General features: G+C 39.3%; 1 protein-coding gene across 3 annotated transcripts in view; it reads right to left on the bottom strand.

Annotated features, from left to right (window-relative positions):
* atrnl1a (attractin-like 1a) overlaps positions 1-19,136 on the bottom strand; it is a 308,853-nt gene that overhangs the window by 183,242 nt on the left and 106,475 nt on the right. The window lies entirely within an intron of this gene.

The following is a 19,136-nucleotide window of genomic DNA, read 5'->3' as shown; positions in this document are numbered from 1 at the left end:
AGAGACATAACAGAAAACCAGCAATTTCTTGATGACAACTTGTGGAAATAATGCTGAGGTGCCCTTCAAACAAGACATTAATCTTCATCTACTGCAATGGACCTGCTCAGCACACAGCACTGAGACATGCATACTGTATATAAACACAGTAATCCTCAATCATTGTCGTTCACAATGTTCCAGATGAGTAAATGTATGCAGACAAAGTGAGTTGTAGGAGGGATAGAGGCAGAAAGAAAACAGTGTGGGGAGGAAGCAAGAAGGCAGCTAAAATGGATAAGAAAGCAGAGAAATGGCAATGAAAAAATAAAACACAGGAAAGGACAAATCACTCATCTCTTTGGAAGAGAATCAAGGCATCTTGCAGTTCTGAATCATTCCCATCATTCCCAATCATAACAGTTGTTTAGTTTCTGATTGAACTGATATCTCTTGTTTAACTAATTTCTTTTGTTTCCCTCTTCTTGGACAAAAGTGAGCTTAAGCTAATGCATTCTTCAAAGAGAACTCTCACTCAAACACAACACATTTCCCAACAGTTGCAAAGAAAGTGTTTGGTCAGGATTGTATCCATGCAATGAGAAGATCACTGTTAAAATTATCAGGACTTTAAAAGGACGCAGAATCTTCTTGTTCCCCATGTTGTTCAAAGTTAAAGAAAGAAATGTAAATGATGTCCTCATTCTGTGGGATGTTTAATCCTGTAACTCAAACTAGCAGAAGAGCAGAAATAAAATAATTTGTTCAGCTGATTGTAGAATCCTTATTCTTTCAGCTTTTCAGCTCAACCCCTTTACACATTTTTACACAGAATGAAGACAGACATTTTTTCCATCTTGCAGTACATTACAGGAGATTTATTCACAGCAGAAGTATGAACACGAGGAAAGACTGCCTCAGCCAAGGACTCTTTCAATGTGCATTTCTTAGAAACCCATTAGCTTCTCAAAGTCATTTCAGTTATGGATAACTAAAATGTCTCAACCAACAAATATGAAAGTGTGTGTTACAAATGTAAGAACAATAGTGTAATGTACCATTTGTGTTGACAGGTGTAGCACTGTCCATGTCAAAGTCAAATGTCCATATGAAGACCAATCCCACTTCCTAATGCAAATTAAGTTGCTATCAACTTCAAGGTCATCTTGGGCATTGTTGCACTGCTTTCAGCACTGCTGTTGTTATTTTTAGATCATTTCCTAGAGGTCCTGTTCTGACCACTTGCGCATGCGCATCTGTGATTTCACCGCATGGTTTCAAACCTGCACAGAGAAAACATATCATCGTCTGTCACACTGACCTTCATGTCAAGGATCATCACTGAGAAACCAAGAGACCAAACTGCAGTCTACAGTGGATGTGCCCACTGTTACTTGCTCACTCCCCATTAGCAATTAGGGATACTTAAGGCCAGAGAAAGGTGAGCTCTAGTGCCAGAGAGCCATGTTGTGTTGCAGCTAGTGAGCTGTGTGTGTGGTGATTGATTGCTCCTGCTCTGTGGAGAGGAGTGTGTTTTGGTACTAACCCTTTTTGACTTATTTTCAGTTTATCAACCAACACCTGAGTTTTGGTGTTTTCTTTCTTTAAAAGGTGATAGCGGCTTGTCCGTCTCTTTTAGTTTAGTTACTAATAGAAACATTAATAAAACCTGTTAATTTAACCATTTTGCCTCCTTGTCTTTTTCCAACCTGGACATCTTTTGTTACTTTCCCTAATCCCCTGGACCTTTTTAGGGGAACGTAACACCCACTGTGGCCTGAAGCAAGTGTCTGGTTTGGCCCATTGAGTCTGAATCAAACTTGCAAAGTGCCAACCCTCACCTGCCTGCTTCCATGCCAAAGCAAGCTCTGCACTGGTGATGCCATGATCCTATAATCGAATCAGAAGGGACAGTCCTGGCACTTTCTGGACATTTTTGGGTGCCCCAAAGCCTTCTTCACAACAATTTAACCTCTCTCTTTCTCAATAATTCGGTAAATTGTCGATTTGAGTGCAGTGTTACTGGCAGCAACAGCCTTTCTGGACAAGCCCTTTTTATGCAAAGTTATGAAGTTTTTTTGCACATAACCATGGTGAACAGAGAAAAATAACAATGATTTCAACCACCACTCTCCTTTTAAAGGATCCTGTCTGCTATTCAGACTCAACCAACATGACAGAGTGATCTCCAGCCTTGTCCACTAGCACCTGTGTAAATGAGAGGATCCCTGAAATGATGCTAACAGGTGTTTATGTTGCAGTGCTGAACTGCAGTATAAAATTTTTTTGTTTGTTTGTTTCTTCTTGAGATTCTGGAGTATACGCAAATTGGCATCACAAAAACTAAAGCAGCAAAACTGTGATAATCAAAACTTGGGTCATTCTCAAAACTTTTGGCAATGACAAGATGTAAAAAAAAAAAAAAAACAACTTTAAAACTGGATAGAGCCCTGTGGTAACAGTGTGGATGGTAAAATTTGACTTTTGCCAGCTATCTGTTGTAGTTAGTCTACTTTTGATTCGAGCCACAGAAATGTGAGTTTAATCTTTTTAATTACTTTCTTGTATAAAAGCATGATGTCGCCAGATAATTCACATGGAGCCAAGCCTGTAATTTAAACACTAAATCACTTCTGCATGCAGCTCCTAAAGGTAGTGACAAACAAGAACGTTCTCTGCACCCTTGTAGTTCAGTGTGTATGTGTGTGTGTGTTCACATTCACACACAGCCACTCGTTACTGTGTCCCACTCCAGCTGAATTGACTTTGTGCTTTGTTCTTATTCTTCCCAATTGGCTCAGAGACAGAGCCTGTAATAAAAACAGTGGTGAGCTCAGGTCAAGGTAAAGGCAAGACACAGATAATGAGAGGAAAGCAACCTCTTCTAGTCCTCCCTCTCCTCTTCTGCCTGGAAAGAGCGCTCGATTCGATTGCTTACACGGAGCAAAAGCAAAGTAGCACACATAAACATTGCTACGGCACAAAAACAAGGGGAGCTTAAATGTCAGAAGGCTGAAAGTTGAACTGACATTCTGTGACTAAAAAAAAAAAAAAAAAAAAAAAACAGATGCCGACTGGTGAGACAGAAACAATAACAAAATACAATTTCAATCTATTACTTTAAATTAAATTGACCCGTCAGAAAAATAGAAAACCTTTTCGGAGATGCACACTGAACTGCGCGGCTTTGGAAGATAACAGAATCTTGACAAGAAGTGGCTTTTAGACTTGAGATAATAGACAAATCACAGGTGTGTTAGCACAGGCTCAGGTCACCCTGCTGTTCATACAATATTGATTTAGTTGGCAGCCAACAAAGGCGCACAAAGGGCACAGCCAGGAGAAACATGTATTCGTCTAGTCGCACTGATTTTGCCAGTGGCTCTTAAAGAATAAGAACAGGGGACAGAGGGAGAAAAACAGACAGAAAAGTACTGTTTTGGTTTGGAGGCTGGTACTGAACACTGCAATCATCTGAGAGCTTCACACACAAGGTTCAACACAGAAGAAGAAGAAAAGCCCTCTCAGCCCCCGCTGTCTAACTGTAATCTCAAAGGCCTAATTAAAGGCTGAATTAAGACACTTGAACAGAGACGTAGCGCAACCTCTTTGGCTGCCACTTGATGCTAGAATTAAGTTCAATTATTTAAGATCTCACAGTATAACAAAGTCAATTTTGCACCATTATTTCTTTCCTTTGATTAAACAAACATGAAACTACTGTAATCCCCTCAGCAGAAAAAGCCACCCTGCTTCCAACAGAGCAGGCCCGGCACAGACAAATCCTCTGCTCTGCATGTTCTGATGAGTGCCGAGACTAGAATCTAGTCCAGCCATTTGTCCACAAAACCGTATGCACGAACTCAAATTTCAGCTGAGGTACTGCTCAGTGAGACAAGTTAAATACAATTTAAATTCTAATGAGTTTGGTTTCGAGTAAAATGTGAGCACAAAATAAAAATAAGTTTGTTCCATTTGACAATTACACAGCATTTCCAGCTCGTGATTGTACATCCTACTTTCCTACTTCCGACTGGGGCAATAAGGCCTGTTTTGGAGCGAATAAATGTGTTAAACATCCAAAAGTACTCTGGAATCAGTGGCTGTATCCTGCAGTTTTAGCACTATTTTGATTTCTCTTAACACATTACTGACAAATATTCAATAATTAGTTGGTAGAACTTTTTTTTTTTTTCCAAAAGAAAACCCCACACCATGTGAAAGCAAGTTACATTTGACATCATCTTCATATTAAATCCTTAGTCTTCACAAACCTTTTTCTTGGCCCAAAACAATGTAAGAGTCCATTTACTTGATCATATAGTTTGATATTGATTAGTTTAACTGTTGTGATCAGATTCATTGCCTTTAGGTTTTGTGCTACTTTTGCTTTTAAGTCTGCAAAATTTAGAGGTTCCACTTCTGATTACTTTGTTAAAAATGATTGGACTGCAATCCTGAAAAGATATCATGGTTCCAATGAAGTCATGCAGATTTTTTTCTTAAATCAAAGATGAATCATGATGGTGGGGTGGTTAGCACAGCGGCAACATCAAAAAGATCCTGGATTCAAATCCAAAGGGGTGGAGGTTACATATTCACCACATCCCTGCATAGGTTCTATTTGTTTGTACCCTAGCTTCCTCCCCTGGTCCAAGGGTATGCATCTCAGGATAATGGGTAAATTGACTGTAGGCATGAATTTCTCTGCGTTAATAAACTGATCTGGGATGACCCCTGCATCACCATGGATAGGATAAAGAGAAGAAAATGGATGGGTGGTATAAGAGCAATCACTTCACAGCATATGGGCCACTCTAGGACAGGTGACCTTCCAGTGTAAAAACATCTAAAAATTAATTTACAAATGTGCATTAATCAGTTTTCACTTCATGTTCTCAATAAAATTATGTAAATTTCACAGCCACGAAACACTGAAAGTAATTCAATGAAGTCTACCTAACATTTGTCAGTACAGCACATAGCTAATCTATTTGATAATGCAGTTCAAAGTAATGTGGCTAGTACTGATTTACGCGTGATGAGGTCTGGAGTTTCTCTTTGCAGAATTTCAGCCAACTGAGAATCAAACTGTTGAGTAAAAACAGCCTGTTTTAGTTTAAGTGTTGTGTTCAATAAATTGCATGCTGAAAAAAATGTTTAGTCTCCTATTTCTTCTTGTTGCATGTTGAAGCTCTACTTGGAACCTTGTTAAGATCCAACCATGCAAATAGGATTTTTCGCCATTTTTCAAGTGGTCTTAAACTTTTGATTGGAACTGTATATGTAATACATTACTCTTCCAACCCTAGCCACAGCTCAACTGGAAATGGCAAATGAAGGAAAAAAAGAAAAAAGAAATGCAGTTCCTGACATTACCCTTTTATCCTCATTCTACAGTTAGCTGACTTCAGAAGGGATGAGGAAATTGTTAGGGAAGTCGGTAACTTTTAAAAAGTTGAGTCTGCAACTTTTGTAAAGTGCAAACTGTGCCCAGGTCTGGTATACTGTAGGTGCTGCTAATATGACTTTGACTCTTTGCAAATATCTGCATTGACAGCATGCCAGCACAAAGTTAGCAGTGACAAATCCAGAGTGGTTTTAAAGCTGAGTGCATATTGATCCCAGCCAAGCAGCCAGAGCCTGATCTTAGACCATTAACAAAAGGAGTAGTGACAATGCCTCTTAGACCAGCTTATTACTGCAAAAGTAACTTATTGAGTACTGTAAGAAATCGCTTTCCACACAGAGTAATTCAGTGATGTAATACAAAATATATGACTGAAAAACAACTGATTATGACAGAACATACATTGCATTTTACCTAACATCCATGTATATAATAGCTACTGTATAAACCCAGATATCCCCCAACACACACATTTGGCACACCCCAGTGTAACAAGTGTTATTAGTCAGAATTCACTAATACTACTAAAAACTACAGATTCAACCAAAATTATCTTTACTTTAAGAAATACACTACTATATTTTTCACTTGCTGACAAATATACCCATGGAAAAATGTAATTAGTAGCATGAGCTGGATTATACAGTGAAGCAAACATCAGCAACAAAGGAAATTTGTACACAATCTGACTCTGACAGCTAATGGATTCTCTAGAATTCCTCCTTAACAAACTGAAACACTGTGACAGTTTAAACCTAATTAGCCCACCATATGAAATGACTAAATACAGCAACCTGGCAGATATAACACAGGTATGTTTTCCCTCTTATGGACCGGCAGTTCCCTCCTGTATCAAAATGAGTTTTCAACCAGTAAGCTGTTAATAAAATTCATCATGCAAATAAGATTGAACATTACTTGAAACTTGTTTCAGTCTTTCTAATGTGGCAATAAGATCTGTTTAACCAGCATTCTTTTATCATACTTTTCAGATAATAAAGTACAATCCACGTTTGTCCTGCACAGACATCATGATGACGACCAGACGACCTGACCAAGGACGCAAAAATTTCCCCGTTGTGGGATCAATAAAGTCTTATCTTATCTTATATTAGTCTTCTAAATGTCTACTTATGATTCAGTGCGTGCTAAATGCACAGGATATTACCCTCTATTGAAAATGATATGGAAGCTAACTCTACCACTTAAATATAGCTATAGTTCTCTTTAGGTTAGGAGTTCTCAGAATTCACTATTCAATAAACCCTTTCATTAAGACAGACTCTTTCAGTAAAAATGGAAAATATTTTTTGAATCTTTTTAATACAGATATATTGTCACTGAAAGTAAAATAAGTACTTAAGTCATCCGGTCCATCCACATAATATGACGTATTCAAGTGCCAAGAGTAGGGGGAGAAAATGAATAAATAAATGAATGAATGAAATGGATGGAGGAGAAAGCACATCAGGCAAATGCTGACAACACAAAAATAAGCAATGGGGAAAAAAGAAACCTGATCTCTTAGCAAAAAATTTGATATAAATCATATTTCCCATGACTTGTGTGAGCCCCTGAAGAGAGTACAATTTCTCACTCCACTGCCTCCGCATGTACGCACACAATAAAAAGCCAGACTGTTGCCAGTATGTGTTTGGATGTGTGTTTAGGTGAGAAGGTGGCCGAGTATGTTTGTCAGTCAGAAAACCTGACTCATGAATGAACCTTTTATGTTACTTCTGTTACAGGGTTGCAGGTACAAAACTCAATGCAACTTCATTTCTGCAGAAAAAGGTTAAAAAATAAATAAATGATTTTTGTGCAGTTGGACTTCCAAACCAGCAGAATCTTATTTCTGCTAAATATTAAGGAGCTTAAACAAGACACATTACCATTCTTGTGTTTTGTCCTTTTGGTCAGTGTTTCTTTGTTTTTTTTAAAGCTGAATTTTGATAGCTATACAAACACTGGCTGTAAAACTGCTCAGCACTTGCTATGTTAGGTCATGACACTTGTCATTCTCCAATTCAATCACCAGCTGCACCAGTGCTGCATGTTGCTGCTGTACTGTTCACTTGGTTATGTGTAGATGATTAGATGTTAAGGTTAGAAAAAGGTTAGACAAAAAAAGACATCACCCTTTAATTTCAACTTTTCAGTTCTTCAGAATAAAAGCACATGTTTACATGTGGCAAAGTAAAATAATAATGATAACAATAGCAACAAAACAAAACAGGTATCACACCAAAAACTAGTGCGACCATTACAGGCATTATTCTGAATGATCTCCAATATAGACACGAGATATTAAATTCATTCGCACACTATGCTGAAAACCATGCACTCACACCTGAAACACTTTCACATAAACTAGTGAAACCTTTTACACGTGTTATCAAAAGGCTTCCTCACATACTAATCAAATGTGTTCATTTATATATCTGGACATTTCACACAGACAAGTGAAATTCATTCACATACATACTGAAAATCAAGCAGACACAAATGAAATGCTTTTACCTCTACAGTTGAAAAGCTCTTTAAAAAATCTGATGAATGCTTTTACGAAGACTTGGAAAATATTTCATGCACACTTGAAGACAAAAGAATTTGATCTAAAATGTAAAGTAACTGAAAAAATAGATTGCATTTTAAAACATGGGGAAGTGCATCTCAAACTAATGTGTGCTACTTTTGTTCATGTTTGTGCTGTTTGCTCCTGCCACTGAACTAATAAACGACAAAAGATTGTCACTCCCATTTTGTTCAAGCCATTAGCCTTCTACCTATGAATCGCATCACCAACATCAGGCAATGCACTTTGGGGGTTTTTTGAGGAATGCATGCAAACTCACCTGCATTGGTTGATTGCCTAGAGAACTAGACCCAAATGTGGTACCATGTTCTGCTTTAACACCACACAAAAAAATTGCCCCACAACCTAACAGCAATCCTTAACACCACTGATCTCAGCTAAAGCCGTCAGAAGCCTGTCCAAAAACAATAACTATTAGCCAGCTAACTTTAGCATGGCTCATCCTGGCAGCGTAGCAACATGCCGATGCTAGCTGCAGCTTCAGTCCAAACACACTGTATCACATTATCTACATCAGCAGTGATTCAGCACATGTGCAGGATGCACAAGGAGAAAAAGGTCAAATATAATTTGCCACATCACTTATTGAATTTTATACATTGGTGTGAAAAAGTGTTTGCCCCTTTCCTAATCTCCTTTTTTTTTTTTTACTATGTTTGTCACACTTAAACGTTTCAGATCATCAATCGTCGTGTGTCTGGCGACACTCTCGATCGAGGACATTGAACGACATCTACCAATTCGAAACCACAATAACAGAGTTCTGGCCGATTGGAGCTGGCTCAGACCATCTTCATCTCATGCGGCCCCCCCCCGGCGCCAACTGGATGCTCAAGGCAAAAGCTGACGGGAATAACAAAATTCTCCCTTAGATAATAGGACTGTGTTGTGACGTTCTTCCCCTCATTCAAGGCCACCTGCGTCAACCGAAGACTGTTGACTTTTGCTTAACCGGGTGAAGGGACACTTCCTCTCGGTTGAACACGGAACACACACACACATGCATGTACACGGACACATACCTACACTCCAGCCCCCACCCCCTCCAAACGACTTCGAAGCTTATGTCTTCTACGCTGTGAGATGTGATGATTTATGTGCTGAGGTGGGTTTTTTTCTGTTCTCAAACTGATCTCCCTGTTGGAGCTCAGTCTGGGGGAGTTCTTTTTTTCTCCTCGTGTTTCCTCATGTTGTACATTTTCTATGGTTTCGGTTCGGGTCGCTGCTCGTGTGGTCGACCGGCCAGTGCTACCCTAGCCTGACCTGTCTCCCCAATGTGATGTTTGTGTATTGTATGTATGGTTGGCAAGGTATCATGTATCTTAATTGTCAGTGCGCCCCAGGGCAGCTGTGGCTACAATGTAGCTTGCCATTGCCAGTGTGTGACTGTGTGTGTGAATGGGTGAATGACTGAATGTAGTGTAAAGCGCTTTGGGGTCCTTAGGGACTGAGTAAAGCGCTATACAAATGCAGGCCATTTACCATTTTAATTGCCCCTTGGGGATAAATAAAGTTTTGTGGACTTTGATCAAAGAAATCTAAATATTAGACGCAGATAATACAAGTAAAAATAAAATGCAGTTTCTAAATAAAGGTGTTTATTATTAAGGGGGGAAAAATCCAAACCTACATGGCCCTGTGTGAAAAAGTGATTGCTCCCCATTATAATATGTATTAAATGTGGTGTATTACATCTTTAGAAAGCTGAGTTTGATTTCTGTAGCCACACCCCAGCCTGATTACTGCCACGCCTGTTCTCAATCAAGAAACTTAAATAGGACCATCCTGACAAAGTGGAATAGACCAAAAGATCCCCAAAAGCCAGCCATCAAGCTGTGATCCAATGAAATTCAGGAACAAATGAGAGGACAAGTATTTGAGATCTCTTAGTCTCAAAATGTTTATAATGCCATTTCTAAAGCTGTGGGATTCCAGCGAACCACAGTGACCATTATGCACAAATGACAACCAACCAAAATTACCCCAAAAGTGCAGCAACAACACCCAATGAACTCCAAGCCTAACTTGCCTCAGTTAAGGTCAGTATTCATAACTCCAACATAACAAAGAGACAAAAATGGCCTGCATGGAGTTCCAAGATGAAAATCACTGCTGAGCAAAAGAAATAAAGGCTCATCTCAGTTTTTCAGACAGGGTCATGCACATTTGGATTTCTTTCCCCTTAAAAATAAACGCATTTACTTAGAAACTACATTTTGGTTTCTTGTGTTATCTTTATTACATGTGTTTGATGATCTGACTTCAGTAGGACAAACATTTAAAAAAATGGAAAATCAGGAAGAGGGTAAACACTGTAATTCTAAGCTAATAACAGCATATATTTCAATTAGGTATTTAGAGCTGGAAAAATTCAGTACAGCTAAATGCAACATTATAAATGAGGCATTGTAAATAACAGCTCTTCATAATAATTTTTCCCCCTTTTTCTTCATTCGTTTCCATTCTGTAAATGAACCACAGTGATCACTGCCAGTAGTAACTTACTTATTCATATACATGCTACTTCTACTTTTATTAAAATGTGTTTTTAAGCTTTTTTTTGTTAATGTGCAGTTTTAGGTTATTTATATTAAACAAAAAAATCACCACTAAAATATGCCATTACTAGATTATAATATAATAAGCTATCCAACTGCAACATTGGGGGAATCAATCAATAAAAAAACAACATTAAATGTATACAAGTACAGATTTGATATGTGCTGCTCTGCATAAAGATCAAGTTAACTACATTTAAAATCAATCCTGATACAAATACTTTTTGTACTCAGAGAGTACACTGCAGGGTTGTTTTATGTATTGTATTTATAAAGCACCAAATCATAACAGCAGTCAGCTCAAAGCTCTTTAAATTGTAAGGTAGAGATCATACAATGATAGCTCTTGAACCTATAATTAAAACAAACAATAAACAGTAAATAAAAAAATCTCTTTCCATAACACCAACTAAACAATTCTTTGCAATTCAGCAATGTAGGCACACGATGTGTGGAATCATCAGCTGCAGGAGAAGTGAAGCACACATACTGTAGCTGCAGCGCTATGTTTGTCATCTACAAATAGATAAATAAAAAGAGATCCACATTCAGGTGTTTATTCCTTATAATAAGCATCCATCTAAATAAACTCTATGCAGATTTGGCAAACTTGGAAATAGTTTCCTAAATAAGATGGTTATTAAAAGATCACTTTGGTCAATTCTTAACTACATATTGATTCAGATTCAGTTCCTCATGCTGGCCAATTCAGAAAGAGTTGCTATGATTTAATTAGAGGTCACACATATGTTCAGCAGTGCCTTTATTTCCAGTGGATTTCCTGAATATAAAACGCATTTACACCTACCGTATGTGTTGATTGGCCTGCAGACCAGAATATGGACATCATACAGTGGATGATTATAATGTATGTGTATATATAAGTGCTTATAGTGCTGCCCAAGTAGTACAGATGTGCAAGTGCACATCTGTTTTAGCCTGACACGTTGCTGTCACTTAATATTGCTCACATATAAAAGTGATGGCTTTCACACTTGCAGTAAGCTGTTAATTAACCGACTCTCAGTTCTATCTAAGGATGTTATTTTTCACTTTCTTCTTTGTGATATGTGAAGTATCAACTCTTTCTCCAAATGCAGATTTATCTGGTGTTCTGATGATTTCAAGTCACTCACCTAACAAATTGTTACTGTTTGGCGATTCTGCAAAACTCCGGCATACTTTGTCAAATTACATTTTTCATTGTCAAGAAGAAAAAAAAAAACTAAGCTAAGCAATTAAATTAAAGATACATGAAAAGTGACATAAATGAACTGAAATTAATTTCTCTCTTTTATAATTACTTTAAGTCTAGTTTTAAATATAGGCTAGTAGCTACACACACTCACAAAACACTGCCTCCACTGAACATAAACCTGCTTACTGATCCTATACAGAATATTCTACCAACAGAAATAAAGTAATTTTTTTTATACCTCATTCTTTTCTGTTACGCATGTTTCAACTGACAGATGGAGCAAAATCGGGGAGGACTGCAGTGGGATCACAGGGATTGTGAATGTGTGGCAGTGGTATTAAATATTTCATTATTTGGTGAATTGAATAGTGTTTCCTCTTGAAAGCCCAAAAAACAGTATCATCTCTCTTTCCCAAATATGGTAAATATAAAAGTCGAAAACACAAAATATTATTTAAAATTCCTCAAATACCACCAACCCCCCAGGGCCTGGTCAGCATCTAAGCACTGTAAAAACCTAAGGCAGGCAACATTGTACAAATCCAAACTGATGCATTTAAAAAATATACATGAACCGACAGGACAAATGATGCTGCAGAAGCTTATCGGGGTTCAACCTCAAAGACTCCTCACCTGCAAGACCCTCAGTACCTCACTGACCCCCTACATTCTATACTATTACATTTCTCTGCATGGTCTCCACTTAATTTTAAAAACCTGTAATGCTGTTTTAGTCAACCCTGCCTGGTCAGTGGCCCCAGTTAGGAGTATGCACACCATTTTTACCTTGCAAAGCAAAAAAAATCAAAAAAAAAAAAAAATCACATTTACCCTAAAATATTATTTTTGTGTGAACTGGTGTGGTTGCATTTGTAAGAAAAAAGTTGTCAAAGGTAAAGGATACATTATTTTAGTATATTCAGCACAACTTCTTGTCTTCCATGATAGCACATGAACTAATTTATTAAATGCATGCCGGTTAATCTCTCTTTGAGCTGAATGCCATAAATGAGAGTCTCAAAGAAAGCGGCTTATTCTAGATGAGACACGAGTCACAGCTGCAGAAAGACTTCAAAAACACTATTTCCACTGACTGGAGATCAAAAAGGATTCAAAAGCCGTTTAAAATCATATTTACAGAAGTGTTTGTACGTGTGTGATTTTGTGTGTCGGTCTGCTTGTGTGTTTTGGGTTTGTCTATGCGTTTGTGTGTTGACCAGTCACATGCCAGGAATAGAGCTGCCAGGGGGAAGATGACTGGATACCGCTACGGATGCTGGGTAGTTTGCAATTCTGCCACAGGGATCCACAGGTACATAAACACACACAAGCATATTTAAAGGCAAAAAAAATGTTTAGAAAAATGCACAAACACACATAAACACACGCACTCACAAAGACATACTCGAGACAGCAGGTGAGAGTGAATTTGGCAGCATTTCCACAGAGAAGAGTGAATGGAGCGACTCTGCAGGCAGCATCCCTCCTCTGCTATTCCACTGCTGCTGAAGCTGAACAGCAGCTGGCTCTGTCTGATCCTTCACACACACACACACACACAACCCTGCTGTCCTATCTGTCCCATTCTGTGGTTGATGCTACTGGCTTGCCAGTTTCTTGCAGAGACAGCACTCATCTCTATAGCTCCTGCACTGAACACAAATTTACAAAGAGCTCCTGCAGTCACACCCCGCTTAGAGACTGTACATCAAAACCTCAAACTAGGGACAGACTGAAACAGAGAAAGGGAAAACAAAAAGGCATCAGTTGGAACATAAGATGCCACCTTTACCAAATAATCATCAGTAATGTTCATATTTAAACATTAAATACAAAAAAAAAACAAACTTAACTCGCTCACAGAGCAGCAATGCCTTACAGTCATCCAACTGATTTCTTTTTTATGGGCATTTTCCTGTGACATTGGAGGTTGACTTCAAAATTCAATAACAACACAGTTTGTGTGTCTATGACTAACAAAGGGATTCATCTCATGAGTCATGCCTGATCCAAAACTCCTCCTACTTAAGCAAGAAATAGACAAATAGTAACTCAGAGACTGAGGGTGAGGACACCATCCAAAACATCCACTAAACTCCATCCTGAAGAGGTTTTAAAGCGTTTCAACAAACTTTGAATTACTTCCACTGTGCTGCTGTCTTGGGTCACTTGTCTGCAAGAGGCTGCTCATCAGGGAAACGTAAATGTAGGCCATTTAAAACATCTGAACCAATGAGCAGCGCATCTGTAGCGCATAATGCTACAGATATTAATGTCTCTCCAAAAGGAAAACTAAATAACTAGATAAGGTGTTCATCTCTGGATGTTTAGCTCTTTTTTGTTATACTTAACTCCCTGTACAGTTGTTGGCAAAAGAAAAAAAATAGCTACTGTACAGAGACCACAAACATGCTTTGTTTTTGTTTTTTTTTTAATCTATGACTTTAACATGAGAATCTAAGGGGATTCACCCACTTTTGGAGCCAACCTAAGTGGTCATCGAAGGACTTTCATGTTGGTTTCTAGTTCTCAGCCTCTTTGGGTTTTTTCACAAGTAAACCATCAATCGACTGTCTGGAGTCAACTGGAAAATAAGTGCTGCTGTGTTGACAAGATGTGTGATGAGAAAAAAAACAAAAACAAAACTAAAACTCCTGACTGAAAAAAATCTCCACAACTAAGTCCTCCTTTCTCTTTCTCTCAGTTAATTCATAGCAGATTGTCTATTCTTGTAAGCTTCTGTAGATTTATTAATCTTGTCATGCTTGAACACTAAAGGACACTGAAGAAGTTCTTTGTATGACACAAGAAACAAGTACTGACCTGAGCTGAACCTGTAAGAAATGATGAAACCATACAGATAAGTGACAAAACATCCCCAAGCCCCAGTAGCTACCTTTGAAACGTGAAGCGTTTCTGTGTATCAGACATTCACCGCGACTCCGAGACAGCCAGAGAGAGCAAGTGAGGTGGTGCAGAGAAAGATGGAGTATCAGAGTGCAATGGAGACAGGGAGCTACTGATGTGAATCATGCAAAATTTATGGAAGCAATAAAACTGTTCAACGGGAGGTGCCGATGGCAGAGGAGCATTATATGCTGAAGCACTGGGTAGCAAAGGATAACAAGCTCAAGAAGACATAATACATGCTCAAGTCTTGCCTGGAAGACAATTGAGAGGGCAGCACAGAAGGTCCGTGGTCTGTTTGCTATTTATGACTTTTCACCGAGGCTGAGCAATACCCAAAAAATATATTTAGATATATTTTAAAAGAAATATATAATTTGAATACAAGGAATGAGATGAGTATGAGGAACTTGGTTGAGGGAAAGAGCCACATATGTGCCGCAGCATTCCGATTATTCTAAAAGCCTTATTTATTCTGAATTGGTAAATAATGAGGACATGCAGCTATATTCATACCATACAAAGCAAACAGAGGCCAAGAAATTGCATTCCCCCAAAAATCAGGAAACAGAATGAATCACATGTTAGCTGGGTGTCTACTCTCACCACAAAATAAATGAAATTTGGTTCCCTGTGTAGACAATGTTTAACAGCTTCATTACCACAGCTTGGTCGCAGTCAATTCTGTTGACAAATCTTTTGTTTTTTTGTCTTCTTAGTTTGAGTGTGTTAAAGAATTGCACTTTTAAAGATTTGTGTTATTTATTGTTAAAGCACAACAGATATTTATAAGAAGTACACAAGATATACCAGTAACTGATTAACCAGACTGTCTTCATTGTCTGACTCATCAACTTTATCCCTCTGTAGTTACAGCTCTGCACTTCGCCCTTATTCTTGAAAATTGGCACCTTCATCTCCAATCCTCAGGCATCGTCTCACTTTTGAACAATCTGGTTAAAAACTCCACTGCACTCTCTTCTTGACGACTCCATACCTTCACAGTTATGTCACCTTTACCAGCTGCCTTTCTACTCTTCATAGCTGCCCCCACTTCCTCCTTACCAACTGATTGCATTTTCTGATTCACTAACTGTCCTTCTTCCATCCTATTTTCTCTTCTTTTCTTCATTAATCAGCACCTCAAAGCACTCTTTCCTACTTCTCAAGGACTCTCTTCACCAATTATCCTAACCTGTTACACATACCTTCTGTCTTAATTTTTCTACCTAGCCAATTGTAACGGGAATGACAGACCCGACCACATCGTTCCCACTTTACACCCTTTATTTTGGTTGCTTTTGCCTTGAAACACGGCCGCAGCTTTTCAGCTGCGTCCTACACACAACCACCACCTCCAGGTCCGGGCACACTCTTTTGAACAAGGGAGGCGTGATGAGCTGATGGCGCTCCAAGCCACACCAATTAATACAGGTCCCTTTCTTTTTCCTTAGTGTCCAGCCTCACATACAACTCACTATAAGGCTTTTCCTCTGCTATACACTTAACTTACCAGTACCCCTCTCTACTTTGAATACTTTCTTGTGCTTCCTCATTCCACCACCGTCCTCCAAAGTGTCATCTCTCTCCAGATGACACTTCAAATGTGTCTCTCAGTTTCCCTCAATACTTCAGCAGTACATTCCCATCATCTGTAACCCTTCCTTACCACCCAGAGCCTGTCTCAACTCCTTCCTGAACTCTGTGCAACATTCTTCCTTTTTCAACTTCCACCATTTAATCCTTGCCACTGCCTTCCTCTTTCTCTGTCACCAGTCCCAGGAGACACACTCCACCACTTCATCCAAATTACTGAGGATTTATGCTTCAGCTGGAAATTTACAACCCCTCTGAACACTATACAATAACCTGAAGTGCACCTCTCTAGAAAAGTAACTACACTATTATGACTGGCCTGTAAGCACCGTCAACTACTGCTGTGCACTTCCAGCTACTTTTTGCAGATCCTTTCACTGGAGTTTTACATTTTTTAGTGATAGAATAACAATCATTGTCTCAATATAAGGAATAAATTCCCGGACAGAGATGACTGAAACTAGAATGGAAATGAGGGATGTACAAAGAAGTGAAAATTCTAGACAGACACATCACAACAGAGAGATGGGACCCAGCGGGGATAAAAGAGCGTGGCATTTTATTTGTTTCTATTGGATGACACCTAATGTAAAACACAGGCACACAACCACACAGTAATTAACACATAATGCACCAAAACAAGCATAAATGCTGGAAACATAAGTCGACCACTTACATAGATTACACTGTATGCTCTACAAAGACTCTGCAGAAATCTAAACCAGGCCTTAATCCAGACTACTTCTTCTAGATGACATCCAACCTGTGGGGCATACACACGAATAACACTGAACATCACCGCAGGGCTCGCAAAATCGCTAGCCCAATGTCCCGGGGCTAGCGATATCTCCAGTCGGGCGACCAAAATCAATCTCAGCCCCACCCGTCGGGCGATTTTGTGAGCCCTGCACCCCTTTGACTTCCAGCTCCAGACACACTATTCACCTTCACAACACTATTCGCACACTTTTCCTTAATGATTTTCCTGTAGAACATCTTGAATCAACCTTTAATACTCCTGGCTTTGCTTCCTTGCCACCCAGTCTCCTGCACACACTTACTTCCTATGTCTTTTCCATCATATCAGTAAACTATCTCCCTTTACTTGTGATAGCCCCTACTTTTAAATGTGCTACTCACCTCCACAGTCCAGCCTGTCGTTACACTCCTTTCCCCCCTCCTCTTACTTTCTCCTCAGCAAAAAGTAGCACAGTTTCCAGCAATGCCCTGTTGCACCAGGGGCAATCACCCCAACCAATCTGGTATGTGAATGTCTTTCTTGATAATCTCCATGTCTTATTTGGCAAAGATGCAAAAAGATTTTACACCGGCTGTCCTTCCTGTCACAACCCTCCTCATTTATGCAGGTGTGGGACAAGCATTTGAAGTAATAATGTTGTTGGACCCTGTGAAATAATGCTCAAAGTCTGCACTTAAATGACATTTCATTATTTAACATCCAGTGTGGCGGATGGGAAATCCTCCAAAAAAAAATACAGGGAAAACTACAAAAATGTTGTCATTATACAAATGTGTGGACCTGATTGTAATGCGTCTCCTAATGGAAGCTGCTGGAGACTGCCACCACCAAAGGACATCAGCATGTACAGACCAGGAAAAAAAAAAAAAGAGGCCACAGTGGTAACAGGACACCTTCATGGCAGCAACAAAGCCAACCACAAATTAACATCTTTGTTGGCGACTGGACAAAGACCCCCAATTCATAATTTTAGAACAAAGAGAGCGTCAGGTAATATTTAACAATCCTTTTGTATGTTCACCTACACACAGCCTTTGTAACACCTTTCACAAAGATGTGTAAATGGACCGTAACTCAGTCCTTATCGGCAAGCGCTGTTTGGTGGCTCAATGGCCCACATGAGGCCACTGAACAGGCTGGAAGTCAAGCATTGTGTAGATCGTGGTACAAGAGTACAACTCGGGTTGTAATACTCCCAGGTGTGGATGTTTTCCTCTAGAAAGCAAGTAAACACTCCAGGGCAAACCCAACTATGACAAATTTATTATAAAATGTTTTAAGAATCACCAGTCTGTCTCTCTGCTGTAAAAAAAAAATCAACAGAACAAAAACAGCCAGAATGTGTATAAAACATGCATGCTTCCTGTCACACTCTAAAATGTATGTTCTCCTCTGAGGGCCTGAAAGTCTAACCAAACATCTAACATTTTGTCAGCTGCGGCTCTAAAGGTTGGTGTGGTTGTGGGCGGGTTTGTATGTGTGCAGGACAAGGTGAATGGAATAGTCAGAGAAAAGGGACACTAATGCACGGCATACACATGCATAGACACAGACACACACTTCATCCAGATTTGACAAGGTTAGTTAATCATCTGTCACGGGGACAGGGGAACGGACAGACTCCCCTCTCCTCTGTCCGTCCTCCATCTCTTCTTCTCTATTTATCCCTCCATCTCCTCCTCTACTCCTTCATCGTCTCTCTGTCCAAGGGCAACTGTCCTTTTCCACCGATATTAACCTTGTAAATCTCACCACATGCTTTTATCTTTTTTTTTTTCCCCCCTGTCAGCCTGTCTTTGCTTCTGTCTCTCTCACTCTTTTCCCCCCACTGTCTTGCTGTCCCATACTCTTTACAATGCTATGAGCACAGGCCTTTCCCCTTCCTGCTAGGGACAAAGCTGTGTCTCTATCATTCAGCACTGTAATCGGCCACACATCATTGCCTCCCAGCCATTTAGCCCAAGGTAAATCTAGTGGTCCCTTTTATAAAGAAAGATGGAGAAAATGGATATTGATAGAAATGATGGACAGGTGACACAAAAAGATGGCGATGACAAAGAGTTGCTGTAGGGTCTAAGAGAGCAAACAGCTGAAGTGTAAAAGAGAAAAAAATAAGGTGATGTGAAAAGAGG

The sequence above is a fragment of the Perissodus microlepis genome, chromosome 13 (assembly GCF_051167445.1).
Source record: "Perissodus microlepis isolate ML-2025 ecotype Zambia chromosome 13, ASM5116744v1, whole genome shotgun sequence".
NCBI classification, from domain to species: Eukaryota; Metazoa; Chordata; class Actinopteri; order Cichliformes; family Cichlidae; genus Perissodus; species Perissodus microlepis.
The sequence above is the reverse complement of the archived record's forward strand: the minus strand, read 5'-3'. Positions and strand labels throughout refer to the sequence as shown.